Consider the following 18990-nt stretch of genomic DNA (forward strand, 5'->3'; position numbering starts at 1 on the left):
AGGTAATCACCCTCATTTTATATGTATCTAATGGGAAAAATGTCTAAGGAAATTCTAACCCCTTCCCTTAGCACAAAGAGGTGATCATGACAGAAGCATGGCATTTTACAGGATCCCTTTCAGAGATTTTCGGGAACAAAGATTTATGCTGATTTAATGTTTCATGAATAAAAAGAAAAAGGAGATTTTTTTTTCCATTTCAATCATAAGTCCCCTTTAATACTTGCTAGAAAATGGTGCTTAACAGTATTTACAATTATACAAACATTCATGGAGGCTGAATATCACAGGCACAAGGTTGCACTAAGACCATAAGAAGTCCTTTCATACTCCCCAAATGGTTTTGTATTTTAGATACAAAGGTTGGTGACCAGAGACAGACTTCTTCTTAACAAGTAAAATTTTTACGTCCATTCAGTCAAAGAGTTTCTTAAAATGTTCTGGGCCTATTCACTTGCAGATGGAGTAGAAACTGTAACCAGGATCTTCACCTCATGTATTCACATGAGATGCTCAGTCTTCATACGCTGTCCAATTTTTTTAAGATAAAAGGAGTGACTCACAGCAGAGCCACACCACACAGATGAGGAAGTTCCATATGGAGGAGAGCTCATTGTCCCTCTTCTTCCTGCATCTTCCGTTTCATTTCCTCTGGGTCCAGCTTCAGTGTGAAGCCCTCCATCTGGAACATCGCTGCTTCCTGACATCTAGCAGCCACTCTCAGATCTCCCAAAGGCAGCCCCCCACTGGACCTCTAGAGCCACATTTTTATTTCACATACTTGTCTTTGGATTTATTTTATGAAGCTTGGTTCTTCTTTGGTGGGGATCTATTGATTTATTTTACTTCCCGCATCCCTTCTACTATTTAGATCTCATGTTCTAGACCCTCTATTGTCAGCCAATTGGGGAAGACTAGATAAAAAGTAGCATATAGTGTTGAAAAGAGTACCTGACTTTGTTCCTCATAAAGACTGCAAGAACTCCAAAAGCTCCTGACAATAACTGCAAATGCTGCAGTAATTCAATTCAGCTCTGTAAGAACCCAGGTCCCAGACCCTGCCCCCTCCTCCATTTTGAGAGACACAGAGCCACCTACATGACCATAAGAATGTAAAACCCGTTCCTTTAATAACTGAATCTCATTAGAGTCTACTGAAACTCCATTGTAACCAAATCTCACAGGACTGTTAAATTCCGGGGCATACCTCTCTCTCTTTTTCTGGCTTGGCTTTGGGTGGAATACAGACTTTCTTCTCCTAACCCACCACCACTGGGGAAGGTCTTCCTCCTGTCTGTAAGCCTCTCATTAAACTCATGGATGACCTTCTGTCTAGCATGCTCTTTGGTCTCATGGTTGTGCTGGGCTGGAACATTTGGTGAGCTAGCCAGAAGTCCAAATCACTGGCCACAGAGAGCATGAGTCTGGGGATGGGGGACTCTGTGGGGGTAATCCCGGGGTGGCATGCTTCCTTGTTCTGGGAAGGGGTCACCCACTTGCTTGACTGCACTTTAGTCAGTCGGCTGTTATGTGTGGTGCAGTCAACTATGGCAGGCTGTCTTGAGGAAGACAGAGAAATCCACAAGTCTGCAAGGCTATTGCAGTAGACTGTTTTAGAAAGAGAAATCAGTAGATTTGGAGAATGCATTGAATGAGAAGCTATGCCTTGTAGATAAGAGTTCAGAAATATTAGCATGCCGGTATGGTGGAGTAAGAGGGCATATCCTGACTTCCTCTGACTGGGATATGATAATGAAAGATAAAAACGAAGAAATTTGCGAGGCAAAGGGTGGAGTGATGCCACCTTTGCATGTCATGTTTCTAAAGGTTGTCTTTTTTGTTTCAAAGAATTAACACTCAATTCTTTAATATTCCCTTAAGTAGGGCAAATTAACCCATTTCACCCTCACCTAGGAAGAACAAAGGATTCTCATTGTTCTCCCAGGAGACCATTCATATAACCTGACCATCTGCTGTGGGCTCCTCGCAAAGGATTTAGCTAAGTGAAAAAATGGAACTCTGTTTCATTATATTGATGATGTCATGTTAACCAGTAAACCCTTTTCCAGAACTAATTAAAGCTTCAGGCTCATTGCTGTTTCATCTTAACAGCCGAGGATGGACGACTGATTGTGGTGAACTGCAATGACTTGGCTGCCCTATCAAAGTCTTAGGTATTGTATGGTTGGGAAAGGCAAAATTTATCCCTCTTGTAGTAATTGATAAGGTACAATGTTTTCCTATGCTGCATATGCCAAAACAACTAATGACTTTCTTGGGATTGTTGGGGTTTTAGAAACTTTTCATTCCTCACACAGCCCAAATGTTAAACCTGTGCATGTTTTGAGTGGGAAAAGCCACCCCTGGGTTAGGTATCCCTGGGATAGCAGACTGCTTTTGAAGAAGCTGAATGGGCCATCAGACTGGCTCAGACTTTATGGGAGGTGGACACAGATATGCCTTGTAAATTAGATAGGGCCAGTATCAATATTGGCTTTGGGTGGTGCTTAAGGCAAAGGCAACAAGCAAAGTGGGTTAAAAGAGCTGAAATGCAGTACAGTTCTCTAGAAAAACAACTGTGCACTGCTTATAATGCCTTACTGAAAGTTGAAGGACTAATTCAGAAATGCCCTGTGAAATTGAGGACAGCCATCCCCCTATAGACATGGGTATAGAACACTGTCACTAAGTCTCACTCTGGTAGTATACAATTGAGAACATTAATGAAATGGAAAATTTATCTGCTAGACCACGACATTTTCAAAAACAGCCCCTTATGTGCAAAAAACGCATGTTATTTTGAGACCTGTTTCCTATGTGGAAGAACAATACTTGTCCCTTCCTGCTTATCTTTCCAAAGTGGCTGTCTCTGTGCTCACCATTGACAGATGTGGCAGTATACCTAAGTCTGCCTGGTATACTGATGGATCAGCACATAGGTAGTTTGTCACCTGGATGGCAGTAGCGACCTAATATGTACACTCATGGTGAGAAAATTAGACTAGGCAAAGCAGCCAATGGGCTGAATTAAGAGCTGTGGATGGTCATTGTTCATGAGCCAGGAGATGGATTAACTATTTGTGCTGACAATTGGGCAGTGTACCAGGGTCTGGCAATGTGGTTGGCCACGTGGAAGCAAGAGCAATAATGTACTGTTGTCTGTGGCCCCTGATGGGGAAAAAGAAATATGGGGAGATAGCTGGAATACCTGTCACAAGTGAAAGGTGACTGTATTTTATGTCTCTGGCCATAAGACTGATTCTTTACCTGGCAATATTGAAGCAGATGGTACAGCAAAAATACATAGACTAAAGCCAACATTGCACAAGGCTGCTGAATGGTTGCATAGAAAAACAGGACACCAAGACTACCAGACTCTGTGGAGACCAGCATAGCAATTCCAGCTGCCCATCACAGAAAATAATTGAAAGAAATTGTGGATGCCTGCCCCTCCCATTTGCTGTGACATCCAAGGTTGCTTCCTCATCAACTTGGACATGAGCAGGTTCTGGTCACCACGTAGCAAATAATTATACTGAGCCCCTTCCACTTTATATGCAGGTGCAAAATATGTCTTTACAGCCATAGATACAGCGACTGCAGTCTCTATACCAGCAGTCAACATAGGCTGCTGTATGGGGTGGATTGTAAAGACCCAGGGTCTGGGCTCTGCTCCCTCCTCCATTTTGAAAGTAAGTCACACAGCTGCCTACATGACCAGGGACAGACATTTAAGGTCAAAGAATATAAAATCCCCCTCCTCTAATAACCAAATCTCACAGAGTCTGCTGAAATTCCATTGTAACCAAATCTCACGAGACCATTAAACTTTATAAACTGTTCCTGGGCATGCTTCTCTCTTTTTTTCCCCCCTTGGCTTTGGGTGATGTGAGTGTAGACTTTCATCTCTCAACCAGCCACCATTGGGGAAGATCTTCCTCCTGTACATAAGACTCTAAGCACCTGGGTAATCTTCCCTCTAGCGTGTTGTTTGATTTCAGGGTTGTCCTGGGCTGGAACAAACTCTAACAACCTGGAGTTAGGCCAGACCCCACAGATTCAGGGAAATCCTCCATAAATTTGTCTTTCAGGCAATGGTCACAAGTTGGGTACCAAGGGCCGCTAGTATTTCTGAATAATTGGCTACAAATTCAGGTATTCCCACCACCACTTTGGGTTTGATAATTTACTAGAAAGACTCACAGAGCTCACTGAAAGCACTATACTTATGAATATAGTTTTATTGTAGTAACAAAATACAAATAAGAAACCAAAAAGAAGTGGTGCATTTGGTGACATCTGGAGGATATCAAATGTGAGCTTCAATGTCCTCTTCATGTGGAATGAGAATGTGTCCCAGCACAGCCATGTATCTTATCTATTAAGGAAGCTTGGGCAAGATTTGGACGTCCATAGTTTATATATGGGGATGATTGGTGGAATCAATGCCCATTTGGTCAAATGCAAATTTCCAGTTTCCTTGCCACACCCCTCCCCCCAGAGGTTGGGAATTCCAGTTGTTATGATGCAGCTCAAAGTCCCAAGCCCCTAATCATACGGTTGGTCTTTCTAGTGTTGCCAAACCCAACCCTGAAGCTAGAGGTGTGGCTGGCCTCTCCCTGTCATCTTGTTAACATATGAAAACTTAGCTGTGGTCCTGGGCCCACCAAAACAAAAGGCATTCCTATCATGGGAAATTCCAAAGATTTAGAGGCTACTCCCCCAGACATACACACACACAGAAACCAGCCCTGTTTTTCGGAGGCTGAATTCATTACTTAGCATTTTCATTGACTGTTTGATTTGAGTAAAACGATTTACTTTTTGAGAGTTTTGGTTTCTTCACCTATTGATTGAGGACTCCATCATTGATTCACCCAGCAAACTTTCAGTGAGTGTCGATTATAGGCAAAGTACTGGGCCATATGTTGTTGCTATAATAAAGAAAAGCAGGTTTCTGTCTCTAGGGTCTTATACCATTGTAAGGACAGAGATGTAAAAAGTTGTAATGGTTATAATACCTGCAGATAGAGTCCCTGTTGTTGGTTAACAGATATGCTACTATATTCACCATAGGGAGAAGGAAAATATCATGTTAAGAAGCTCACAATAGTTCTGGCAATAAGGACAACAGTAGAGAGATTTGAAATAAGAGAGAGAAAGAGGAAGCAGCAGCAATAGTGGTATGGTTCCTTTGTTCTCCTCCCATCTTCTCATTGAAACTCAAGTTGAGGAACAGAGGTAAAATAAAAAGGAAAGGTTTAAAATAGTGAAGCCCAAAATGGAATGGACTTGTGTCATAATTTCTGACTGGGACTGGATGGAGATTGCCTGGCAAAGCACCCTCTGCTTTGAATGTAGGTAAAATGAGTTTACATTAGCCAAGGGCCAACAGGAGCCTACAGAGAAGCTTACCAGGGGTCCCTTCTGTAAGGATATGCAAGCTTCCCCTTGGACCTACCCATTACCTAGGAATGGGCAGGGGGCTGGGGAGGGAGGGAGGAGGAATCTGACTCAGGTGAGACATTCTGATGGGGAATTTCAACTTTACTTTGATGGAATCTTTGCCAAAAATGTGATGAATTAATCGACAAGAGAATGTTTTAAGCTGGAAGAGTCCAAGTAAATTTGAATTGGTAGGTTTAGGTCTTCTCTCACCCTCAAGTCCATTACAATGGGGTCTCAGAACAAGATGAGAACTGATGGATAATCCATATATTTTTTGCACATCTCTATGTGACTCCTTTTATGATAATATAATAATAGCTTACTTTTTATGATGTTCTGTAGTTTTTCAGGTATTTTCCCACCCATTATTTTATTTGATTTTCTCAGTAAATATGAGAGGCTGGCAGGGTAAGCATTATTGCATCCATTTCATAGCTGAAAAATCTGAAACTCAGTGAGGTTGACTTGCACCTCTTCATCTATAAAATGGAGACAATCAGATTTAGACACAGGCTCAATGTTTGTTTGTTTGTGAGGATCAGACAGGAATAGAAGGAAACTGATTTACTATAAACCTATGAAAATCTAAAAGTAGATGAAGCAAGATGACAGAGGAATCAAGATAATCAGGATGCATATTGTGCTGTCCAATTGTATATATATATGTTTTAACTAGTGGGAGTATTTCTACGAACCTTTCAGTAAATCTAGTTCAAATAAGAAATGCACTCGCAAATCTCATGTCAAAGGAAATACTGGAGTGCTGCAAGTAGATACCAGAAATAGATCTTTTTTTTGTGCTGACATAGAAAGAGCACTCATTGAATATTTGGAACACTCCATTCAAGTTTTAGTAACTGTGAGTTGACAGGAGATACTTATAGTTCAAATCTATTCTTTTTTTTCAACTATTTCAAATCTATGAAAGACATACCAGTTGCATACTTTCTGAAGAATATGCTTATTCTCACAATTGAAGAACAATGGAATAATAGGAGAATATTATAATGAAGTGCTAAACTCACTGAAGAGTTGGATCATTGGCAGAAAGTCAACAACATCCCCAGACATTTCTGCTCCCCTTGGGCTCCTTGCAGCATAAGCAACAAAGCAGTCTCCTCTTCTTGGCCAATGTGGCCCTGTGTGGCCTGGTTTCTGCTGACGTCTCCTACTTGATTTCATATCCCTTTTACTTTACGGGTTACTCTAATCTCAGGTAACTTCTTTCAGTTCATCACCTTCCTTGGTGAGGTCTGTGTATATGTTCTTCCCTCTGAAGGAAATTTCCTTCCTTTCCCAGATTTTTGTTGATCCTTCAGGGCTCTGGATCAACATCTTCTTTTCAATGAAGTTTCCTTGACTCTTCCATTTAAGGATGCTCCCCTCTACCCCCTATATTATATTGTATTTTCGCATACTAAACTTCTTGTTCTGCACTCCATATATTATTTGTTTGATTGATTATTTATCATCTGTCACTCCACTAAGCAATAGGAGAGAGGGAACTTCGTTTCACTCACCATTGCATAACTAATAACTACTGGAATATACTAAATAACTGTTGAACGGACAGATAGATGAAAGAATAAATCAGGTGTGTGAAGTCTTCAGGCAAATGTATGAAAATAAAAAAGCTTAATAGAAATTAGCTTATCATAGTATTATTGACCTCAAAATGATTACTAAATGAATATATAAATACAAGGTAAATTATAAAGAAGAGTGACAGATTTTGCCATTTTCTGCATAATTATCTTACATATTCTTAGGCCAATTCAAATTATTCACAATACAAATGTACAATAAACTAATGAAAAGATGCCTAACTAAATGGATATTAAATAAATTGAAATAGAAACAAAAATGAGATATCATTTTTTCAACTCTAAGATTGCACATACAAAAGGTTGATACTCTGCTGTGTTGTCAAGCATGTGGAAAAATGGACCCCCACGTAGATTTTTCTGAAGGGCAATAAGGCAACACATAATACAATTTTAAATGTGTATATATATATGTTGTTCTGATGTTCCCATTTTTGGAACTTATATTAAGAAAAAAAATTAGACAAGAACAAAAAAATTACATAGAATATTTTATGCAGGAGTTTTTAGAATGTGAAATTTGGGGACTTACTGTATTATAAATACTTAATTATGCAGAAATTTGAAGAATAGCTATTTAAAAGAATCCTGCCTCATAATGATGGGGATGGGAGTGTAAATTGGTATGTCAAGTTTAGAAAACAAATGAACATTATCTTTAAAGTTGAACATGAAAATGTCCTATGCCCCAAAAATTCCAGTCCTTAGGTATGACCCTTAGAGAAATTTGCACATGAACCCAAAGGGCATTTATAAAAATGTTCTTAGCAACATAATGTTTGGTATGTAATACTTTCAGCATTGCTTAAAGTATGTTTGAATATCCTTTTTCCCCCCCTGGGCCCATATATTATGAAAAAAAGATATTCTTTATTTTCCAAATACATTGCTGTTTTTAGTTATCTTTTTGTTGTCATATTTAACTTGATCTTATTCTGAATAGAGAGCACAATTCGTATGATACCTAGTCTTAGATGATTGTTGACATTCACTTTATGGCCTGGCACATAGTCTGCTTTCATAACATTCGTTGTGTGCTTAAGAATGTTTGCTCTGATTTATTGGGTACAGAGTTCTACATACGTCTATTAGATCAAGCTTATTATATCGCTTAAATATTTTAAATATGTACCACTAAGAAATCCATTTGGCTATGGCTAACAGTCTTTTCCTTCTCTCTCCGGCCCTGTTTAACTCCCACCCCCCCCCCTCTTCCTCTCCCTCTGCCCTCTCACCTCTCCCCCTTCCCATCTCATCTCACTCACACAAGGAGTTGGAGATATGAAGACAAATACAGTACAGCAACTCCACAATCTTTTCAGAGATGTAGGCTTTGTCTCTAGTCTACTCCACCACTCCAGTTTCATATCTTCTATCCTCAAAAGGACCCCATGATTAAAAATGGGTTCTGGAAAAAAAAGGAGAGAGAAGCCTTCTGCTTATATTTCGCTTCCACCCAAACATGTAAAAAGGCTAAGAAATGTCATTTTTTAGCTGGGTTCCTTGCCACTTGTGATAAAATTGGTATTGAATTAATGAATAAGAAGAGGATAGTTGATAATGATTCCATAAAGAACCAGTAGTCTCAAATTTTGTTGGCTCAATCTATCAATTACTGAGAAAGGCATGTTATAATCTTCCCACTCTGAAGGTAGATCTGTTAATTTTTTCATTTTCTTTTTAGAGGTCATTCATTAAATGCTTCTGATTTAAGAATTATTGCATTCTCTGATTCCTTGTGATTAATAATGATTTTTTCCTCAACATTTACTTAATCATAGTTCTAATACCCTTGATACTTTTACTTGTTGTTAGAGATTTTCCTGGCATATCTTTTTAAAAGCAGTAATTTTACTTTTAGTCATTTTAAATGTCTGTTGTTGTTATTTTAAATGCAACCCCTTATTTAGCTGAATAATTTAGCCCATTAACATTTTTTTCCTGATATATTTAAGTTGTCTTACTAATTTATTTCTCATTCTATTTTTTTTCTTTCCATTGATTGAAAGTTTTTTAGTAATTACCCTTATGACTTTAACATGCACATGGAACAAAATCAATATTATTTTTCCCAAACAAAACAAGTTCTTGGAAATATTTATCTTCCAGTTTCCATATCATATCATCCAAAAGTTTCTTTATACTCTTGGTGTTTGTGCTGAATTGTCTTTATTTCACCTTTGTTCTTAAGTGATAGGTTGGTTAGAAAAATCTAGACTGACCGGTACTTTTTTTTATCAGTTTGAAAATATTTTTCAAGTCTTCTGGTTTTCATTTTTGCTAACAGTTATGCTTTCAGTCAAGTATTACTTGTTTCTAAATAATGTGTGTATATGTGTTTTCTGGCTGCTTTTAACCTCTGCTCTTTGTGTTTACTCTTCTGCCATTTCACTACTGTATATAGAGTTCTTTTTATTTACCTTATTTTTATTCTATTGGGATTCATAGAGAAAAAAATTTAAAGTTTCCATCAATTCTGGATAATTTTCAGCCATTATTCTTTTAAGTATTGCATCTCCTCATTCTTTGTTTCCGTTTTTTTTTTTTTTTGAACTTTAATGATATATTAGACTGTCTTGTACTTCACGTGACTTAAGTTGTCCATTTTTTTGTCTTCACTGTGATGAAATCTGTGTAATTTGTTCAGATATACCTTCGAGTTTTCTCTTCATTGATTTTTGCCTTGTTTTTTTAAGTCAATGTATCTTAATCTAAATGATAATTTTTTCTTTCTAGAAGTCAATTTAATTCAAATATTCCCAAAAGTTTTCAATTGTATCTATTTTACCACCTCAGTTTTTTTTGTTTGTTTGTTTGCTTGTTTGTTTTTAGCATGGGCAGGAACCAGAAATTGAACCCAGGTCTCCGGCATGGCATGTGAGAACTCTGCCACTGCGCCACTATCGCCTGCCCACTGCCTCCGTTTTGAATTTACTATTTTATTTCTTTAAACATTATAAACATGTATTACATTTTCAAATTATCAAATATCCTGTAACTTTAATTCCAATATCTAATGTCCTAATTCAATAAGGCTGGATTCTGTTTTTTATTGTTTTTGCTGACCCTCTCAAATTGACTTTCGATTGAGCTGGTGCTTTATAATTGTGGATGGTGAGCTCATCTTTCTCTGGACTCTATACCTGGCAATTACTTAAGGCCTAGGGAAGAATGTAGGTTTCTCTCTAAAGGGTTCCTTTGTTCTTTCCTAGGCACCATTAAATTTGGGTGTAATTTTAAGTTTAGGCCCCAAAGTGGAGTTTCCAAGGCCAGATAAATTGTATAAATTTGAATCTCAGACCTGGTTGAGATTACAGATTCTCAGAGGAGATTTTTTTCCTACAAGATTTCAGCTGGCACCAAGAAGTTACCTTATAGTTCTGTTTGCTTTTAGGAGGATTTTTTAAGCACACCCTTTTACTGCTGATATTGATCTTTAGATCTTGACTTTTGCAGAGGGAGTTCTTAGCTCAAACTTCCATGTTTCATAGGTCCAAGGTCATGTCTCCTGTACTTCAATTTATCTTAAAATCCAAACCTCTAGAGTTTGGACATTTAAAAACCTTGCTGTCCACTACATCTTCAACCATAGTATACCTCTGGGTTTTATATGCCTGCTGGACGTGAGCCCATAGATATTTCTTGTACTGTTTTGTCAGCTTCACTAGGCATTTTGAAGAGTCTGCACTGAAACACCTGATAGTAGGGTAGGGTTGAAATTAAGTGATACAATCCATATATATAGCATTTAGCTCACTCCCTGACATATGTGTAGATGTAGAGGCTTAGGTTTTAAAACAATTGGACTGAAAATAGAAAAGACATTCGTGTGTATCAGTGACAAGAAAATCTCTATATTGTATTCCCTGAAAAACCATCTTTTAATATTCTGTAGATTATGCAATATGTGTTTGATTTTACTGATGAATTAGAAAAAAAGATGCTCTTCTGCATGTGCAGGGCAGAACTAGCTATGCACAGATGTGTGTAAAAATATTGGGTTAAGGGTTGTATTTCCTGATAGCCTGTGGACTAACGGAGCCCAAAGAGGAAGATACTTTCACAGACAATAGGAATACTTCTTTGCCTCTTCTCTGTTCAATCTATTTTTTTCCATTGAAAGCAGCTGTGCTTTCTTTACTCTGACAATTCAGAAATCAGGGTAGCTAGTTCTTCATGAATGCTTTAGAATATGCTGGCAGAAGCTGCTTCTGACAGTAGGCTGCTGGATATTCAATGGTGCCTGATTACATTGAAGGTGAAAAAGACCACTTGTGATTTTTTACATCTCTGAAACTGTCCCTTGTCTTATTACAAACTGCTAATTCTTAAGCTGGAGCAGAAGTAGTATTATGTAACAAGAGCAGTTCTTTTTATGGTTTCTAATTTATGGAATTTTTCACAAAGCTTAATAGTATAACGAGTGCTTCTTATTTAATAACATCCTTTAGAAACTGCCTTGATTAAGAAGAATGAACATATCTGAAATTGGGACTCCTTTTAAAACCCAGGTATTTATGTAGACCACACAACAACAAAAAAATTTTTGTTCCTCCGGTTTGAGTTCAAACTTGGGTCCTCATGATCCAACAAATACCATTTCCTAAATTATTCTATTTGACTGCCATGTTTTTCACTTGCAGTTTTGCTCTAGTTGTGGGAGACCTCAGGTTTTCACTTGTCTATTGCCTTGTCAGCCCTTTAAGAATAAGAATTCAGAGGAGTCAATAGTCAATGAAAAATGTTGATTCTTAGCAAACAGCATTTCAGCCCTTCTGGCAGGAAATTTTCTTACCTTACTATTGACAGAAGCGTATTGCTCAATAGTAAACACAGATCGTTGCTGACACTGTGTCTCTGTTTTAACCCTACTTGGATGGAACAGGGCAAAATCTCTCATATCTCAGCATACCAAGTGCAGCTATTGTTCTTAACCATTTCCACATCTATGTGTAGGGTACTCTCACACCTCAGAATTTCTGTTAGAGTTTCAAGTTAAAGAAATTGATCATTTTTTAGATATATAATAAAATAGCACTTTTAGTTTGTATAAATGCTACTAGAATAAAAATTTTAAAAGAAAATAGCACTGTTTAATGTTCATAGTTATAAAACCTTCATATAATTAAATTCACAAATCTCAAAAAAAGAAATCCCTTTATTTTTCACCTTGCATCTGATTTGTGTTTCAGAAAATATGAAACCAAAGTAGAAAGAACACTGAAATCCCCAGGTTGAGTTTGAAACATGTGGAGGCTCTCAAGGCTTACAGCTCACTCTTCCTTTCAAACCAATAAAAATATTAGTGTAATCCTTATTTGGATTCTGGAGAGAAACTGGTTTTCAATTAATAGGGATTTTTCCACAGTTGTTCTGGAACATATGTGAAATGACATATGCACAAGGATACTAATTGGAGTATCAATTATAATAGCCAAATTTTATAAACAATGAACATGTCCATCAATGGGGTTTTATATAATAATTATGATTCAGTCACACTGGGCTGTACTATGTGAGCCATTAAAAATTTGTACCATTCTGTATTCATGGTATAGAAAGATCTCCAAGATATAGTAGGTGAAAAAATACAAGTCGCAGAACAACATAAACATGGCATTGTTAACGTGGAAAAAATATTTCTGTCGGTTAACATTAGAACTGCATGGACAGTCCCTTGAGGTGTACACGATAAACTGGTTCTCTTTGAGGAGTGCGATGGTGGCTGGAGGACAGGAGAGAATGGAAGACGTACTGTCCACCGTATAGTGTCATTTCATCTTATATTGTATGCAGGAGTCTTATTTAATAATTCACAAATCTTACAAATAAAGCAAAATAAGGAATACATCACATATTTTTGTTAGTTGTTATTTCTCACTGTTATTTCTCATGCAACTTCTTAGTGTAACCCATCTAAATTTTAGTTAATCAAATAGTAAATCCTTCCTAGTGAAATACCCTTGATTTCCATGATCCGCTTTTATAAATTCCCCTGACACTGCTAACTTCGTATGAATAGACACCAGCTGATTTTAGGGTTTGTGATGTTCTTTTTTAGGGGGTGAATGGCAAGAACTTAAAAAAAATCTATTTCTACTCAAGGTACTTTCCATTTCTATGGTTATGTAAGAAATTGAATGAGGAAACCTGAATTAACTGCCCCCATATTTCTGATTTATTCCGTAAGGTTTATTGACCTTTCAGAATGGAACTCTGGGAGTCTGCCTGTCTAAGCAGCTTCTTAATGCCACTGTGGTTTCACACCAGCATAAGACTTTTGCTGTTGTTATTAAACTACTTAAAACCTAGTAGAAAAGAAAGTAAGAGTCTGAAACCTTGTTTCAGTTTTAACTCAGACAGAAATTTGAACATTTGAGAGCCCTGAGTGAAGGTATCTACTTTAAAAAATCTGTTGTAAAATGTGAACATTTAAAATGTATTCTTAGAGATGAGATTTAAAAAAGAAAGAAAGAAAGAAAAGGAGCTTGAAGGATGTTAATAGAATTGTGGAAAGGAGGTTGTAGAGTAGTTTCTTCACACCTTCATCGTATTGGTTTAGCGGTCTTTTATGTTGTCTTTCCAATTTAATTTCATTTTAATTTAATGATGCCTGTCATAAGTGTTGTTTATGGCAATGACTTACTGTAGGAAAAAAAAAACAACTTTCATCTGGCTTGTTATGACCATAGATCTCCTCTTAATGTTTAGGTAGTTTCTTTCTTTTCTTTATGTGCACGTTATATGTGTGTTTGGGAGTATAGGTTAAAATTTTTTCCTTTGGCTTTGTTGCAAATGAAGCCAGATTTTTTCCAGTTGACCAAGTAATTTTGGAATGTATTTGCTAAAAGATCTTTAATTAAAATTGCTTGATCTTCCTCACATAATCTGAAACACAAACTGAATACCAAATCAGAAAAAAATGTATACTATCCCCTCTTGCCCACCTCCAAGTCCCTGAAAATTGGGTCAAATGACTGGAATCCCCAGAAATTTTTGAAAAACAAACATGTTTCATTGGGAAAAATAAAGCTAATTTCTTGCTATTAAACATTTCAGCTGGAGTTTTTTTTTTTCAGTGGTATCAACTAATCTTATACCCTAAAACTTGCAATATGATTCAGGTTCATATTCAAGAAATTCTCATCCAAAATGTTCATCTGCTAGAAGGAGGGGAGAATAACTTTGCAGTGGAGAAATCTGACAGTCAGCATCAGCACTCATAAATCAGGCTGATAGTATCAAACCTTGATATGATGTAAAGAAAATGTCACTTTCCTTCTGTGGCCTGCCTCCCCCAGAAGCATAGCCCCGGTTTAGTCATGACAAAAAGTCAGATAAATCCCAATTGAGGGACATTTTACAGCAGAGAGAAGACTTGAGAGACTGGAATGATGAGGACAAAAGATGGAGGTCTTTAGGTGAAGAAAAGTGAGGCTTTCCAAGAATTTCAGAGACCCCAAAAATAAGAATTTTTTTTGAACTAACTTGCCATAAATCTGCTTAAAGGATTGAAATAAAAATAGTAGTAGCAATTGGAAAAACTATCAGGCTGCCACTCTGGGACTGGATGTTCTATATAGGCCACATATTTATAAGCATTACAATTGTTTTACAGATGTATATTAATATTTATATTTTAATGCTTTTTTAAAAATAGAAACTAGTAGATCATAATATAGAGGACCACGATAATATATTGTCAAAAAAATTAAATGCTACATATAATTCAACCGAATTCTCAAATTTAAATATAATATGTGGTGATTTCAAAATAGAATAGTAGGGCAATGTGAAATTATTGTGAGAAGCACATTTATATATCATATCCATTATTATTTTCCTATTGCATTTCTCCAAATATCAGGATCGTTTGTTTCTTTTCTAATTCTTTTACATGTGACATCCATATGCTAGTAACTAAATTTACAATTCAAAAATTTACATGTAACTCTGACTGCATCTTCTTTCTGGTAAAAAAATCACCCCAATACCAGACACCCGGGTTCGATTCCTGGTGCCTGCCTATGCAAAAAAAAAAAACAAAACGCCCCAAATAGGATTTTAGGCTTTTGCATAGGATGCATAATTTTATTTGAAAGATAAATCTTGTACTAAATATAAATTTTAACATACACTTACATATTTCTTTTTCTCATTTATAATCCAAATTTTTTCTAAAACGATAAAGAACAATTGGTATAATTTACAATAAATTAATTTCCTTATTGTAGCTATTAATTCACAAAAAAATCACACATAATTATGAATATAGTGGAAAAAATGTGAGAAAGCAATTTGGAAGACCCCTACCACATAGTTAGCTAATTAATAACTGAGCTATTCTCCTAATAAAAGGTTAATTGTTAGTCAAAAATTGATAAATAGCACAATATATGGAAGACAGGGTTTATTCATAGACATTCACCACTCAAATCCACCACTTTTTTTTGAGGCCACTTTGTACCACTTAAGAGGGACAGAGAAAAATAAAGGAGAAATGTCATCTTTCCTCAAACAACTTAATGCCAGAAGATAAGGCACATGCAGACACAGCTTCAGCATAAAGTGAGGTGATATAGCAGATCAGAGCTAGGACAGATTCCTTTTCTCTAGTAGAGATAAACTGTGTTTGAGCCAGACTTTGGCCATGATTTGAACTTGCACCTTTGACAAAAGAGGGCATGCCAGGTATAGTTAACAAGATGAGTGAGGCCATGAAGGAAGAAAAACATGACAAGTGTGGCAAATGAACTGACTGAAGTTGTTTGAGCAGAAGTAGCTTGAGATAGCTATATTATAAAAGGTGGTATGGTTATGACTCAGGGAAGATATAGGCATAAGTGAGATAAGGAAGTTATTAAGCCAGTAGCTACTTATTCGATTGCACTGACTGGTTCATTAAGTCAGTTACTCGTTCCTTCGAGCATTTATTGACTGTCTACTCTGTGCTGAATCACTGAGTATCTCCTGAGTCTTCAAAGTGTTGCCCAGAAAGCTGATAGCAAACCTAATACCATCTTTTCTGCCAAAGGATCTGAGGTGGTACTTGACAAATTAACCAGGACAAAATAAACAAAAGATAATAAGTCCTGATGAATTGTTGCCTTCTGTCTTTACTGACAGAACATCAAGGGGCAGCTTGGTTTGTCTGCCATGGTTTGTCTGATGCTCAGAAAAGCACCACAATGACCAAAGCCACCAGGGAATGAGCCAAACTGGCCACAGTGGTCAGTTTCTGTGTGTGAGGGCAGTGCAGCATCTGAGTGTGCGCTCGGGACCCAAGTCTGGGCTGGAGTCTTCACTCTGTCATTTACTAGCTGGGTGGCCTTGGACACGTTGCTTAATCTCTGTATATCAGTTTCCACAGCTGTAATATATGTGAAATGTTTAGAACAGTATTTGACACAGGGAAGGTACTGAAGTGTCAGTTATTATTTTAATAATTCAGCATATATATAATGGTTTAAACACTAAGTTTAAATTAGTTTGTAAGCTGCCAGAAAACAATGTACCAGAAATGGAATGGCTTTTAAAAAGGGAATTTAATAAGTTTCAAGTTTACAGCTCTAAGGCCATAAATATGTCCTAACTAAGGCATCCAGAGAAAGACACCTTGGCTCAAGGAAAGGTGATCTGGGAAGGCACATGGCTGGCATCTGCTGGTCCTTGTTTCTGTTACTTCCAGCTTCTGATGACAGTAGTTTCCTCTCCAAGCATCTGTGGGCATTCAGGTAGCTGCTCTGGGACAAAATTCTGGGTTTCATCTCTTAGCCTAGCATTTGCTGGGTCCAGACATTTCTTCTCTTCAGGTTCTGAAGTCCTTGCTTAGCACCTGGGCTATTTCTGTCTCAATCTCCAAATATCTGACTCGGCTGTGCTCTGAACTCTCTTCAAAATGTTTCCACTTTTGAAGCACTCCGGTAAACTAATCAAGACCCATCCGGAATGGGTGGAGCCATATCTCAATGGGATAATCTAATAAAAAGTTTCCGCCCCACAATATTGAATCAGGATTAAAAGAAATGGCTGCTCCCACGATATTGGATCAGGATTAAACATGGCTTTTCTGGGGTACTTAATAGCTTCAAACTGGCACAGCTCCCTAATGCTAGTCTTGGGGTCATCTTAGTTTTTAATTAAGACTGTGGGGTTTCTAAAAAAGCTACAATGAGATACCACTTCACAGTTAATAGGATAGCTATAATTAAAAAAAAAAAACTGAAAAACAAGTGTTGGTGAGGATGCAAAGAAATAGGCATCCTTATATATAGTTGTTGGGAATATGAAATGGTGCAGCCACTGTGGAAGACAGTTTGGCAGTTTCTCAGAAAGTTATACAAAGAATTACTATATGACCTGACAATCCCACTTCTAGGTATACAGCCAAAAGAAAAAGCAGGAACTCGAACAAATATTTGCACATCCATGTTTAGTGGATTATTCACAACTGCCAAAAGATGGAAGCAATACAGGTGTCCATCAACCAATGAATAGATAAATGCATACTATGGAATATTATAAAATGGTAAAAAAAAAAAAAAAAAGGAAAGAGTGAAGTGCTGGTATATGCTACCGTAAGGATGAAACTTGAGGACATCAAGTTGAATAAGATAAGCCAGACTCAAAAAGATGAATATTGTATGATTTCTCTTATTTTAAATATTTAGAATAAACAAATTCATAGAGACAGGAAACAGAATAGTGATTACCATAGGTGGGGAGGGGAGAGAATGGAGAGTTATTGCTAAATGAGTATGAGTTTGGTTTGGGTTGATGAAAATAGTCTGGACGTAGGCTTGGTGAAAATTACACAGCATTATCAATTTACTAAATGAATTGTTCACCAAATATGGTTAAAATTATTTTTATATTAACACAATTAAAAATAAATAATTATAACTTAACACCACAAAGGATAGGCCAAGCTTACTTAAAATTAGGCCTAAGAGTCACCCCCAAGGGAATCCTTTTGTTATTCAAATGTGGCCTTTCTCTCCAGCCAACATAACAAGCAAACTCACGACCCTTCCCCTGTCTACGTGGGACAGGACTCCCAGGGGTGTGGACCTTCCTGGCAACGTGGGACAGAAATCCTAGAAAGAGCTGAGACCCAGCATCAAGGGATTGAGAAAACCTTCTCTACCAAAAGGGGGAAGAGTGAAATGAGACAAAGTGTCAATGGCTGAAAGATTCCAAACAGAGTGGAGAGGTAATCCTGGAGGTTATTCTTATGCATTAAGTAGATATCACCTTGTTTTTCAAGATGTAGTGGAGAGGCTGGAGGGAACTGCCTGAAAATGTAGAGCTGAGTTCCTGTAGCCATGTTTCTTGATGATGATTGAGTAATGATAGCTTTCACAATGTGACTGTGTGATTGTGAAAACTTTGTGTCTGATGCTCCTTTTATCTACCTTGTCAACAGATGAGTAGAACATATGGAACAAAAATAAATAATAGGGGGAACAAATGTTAAAATAAATTTAGTTTGAAATGCTAGTGATCAATGGAAGGCAGGGGTAAGGGATATGGTATGTATAATTTTTCTTTTCTGTTTTCATTTTATTTCTTTTTCTGTTGTCTTTTTATGTCTTTTTCTGAATTGATGCAAATGTTCTAAGAAATGATCATGATGATGAATATGCAGCTATGTGAGGATGTTGTGAATTACTGATTATATATGTAGAACGGAAAAAAAATTATTAAAAAAAAAAAAAAAAGACTGTGGGGTTTCTCAAGGCCCAAAGAATGGTGCTCTGGCTTACTTCCCTCTGTCCAAGGCCATTTCACTGAGTAGAGAGCTGTGGCCTGGCTCTGTTTTTCCTATCCATCTTTATCCTATAATTATGCCATACCTGGCCTCTGACATCCAGAGTTGTGTGAACGGAAAGTTATTCACTTGAAAATACATATTTAATCTGAGGCTGGTATTTAGTTA

At 37.1% G+C, this 18990-nt stretch overlaps 1 pseudogene; it reads right to left on the reverse strand.

Annotated features, from left to right (window-relative positions):
* Positions 1–520: 520 nt before the first annotated feature.
* LOC143679425 (mitochondrial import receptor subunit TOM5 homolog pseudogene) lies at positions 521–691 on the reverse strand (annotated as a pseudogene).
* Between the last annotated feature and the right edge of the window lie 18299 nt (positions 692–18990).

Source organism: Tamandua tetradactyla, chromosome 4 (assembly GCF_023851605.1).
Source record: "Tamandua tetradactyla isolate mTamTet1 chromosome 4, mTamTet1.pri, whole genome shotgun sequence".
In the NCBI taxonomy this organism is placed as follows: Eukaryota; Metazoa; Chordata; class Mammalia; order Pilosa; family Myrmecophagidae; genus Tamandua; species Tamandua tetradactyla.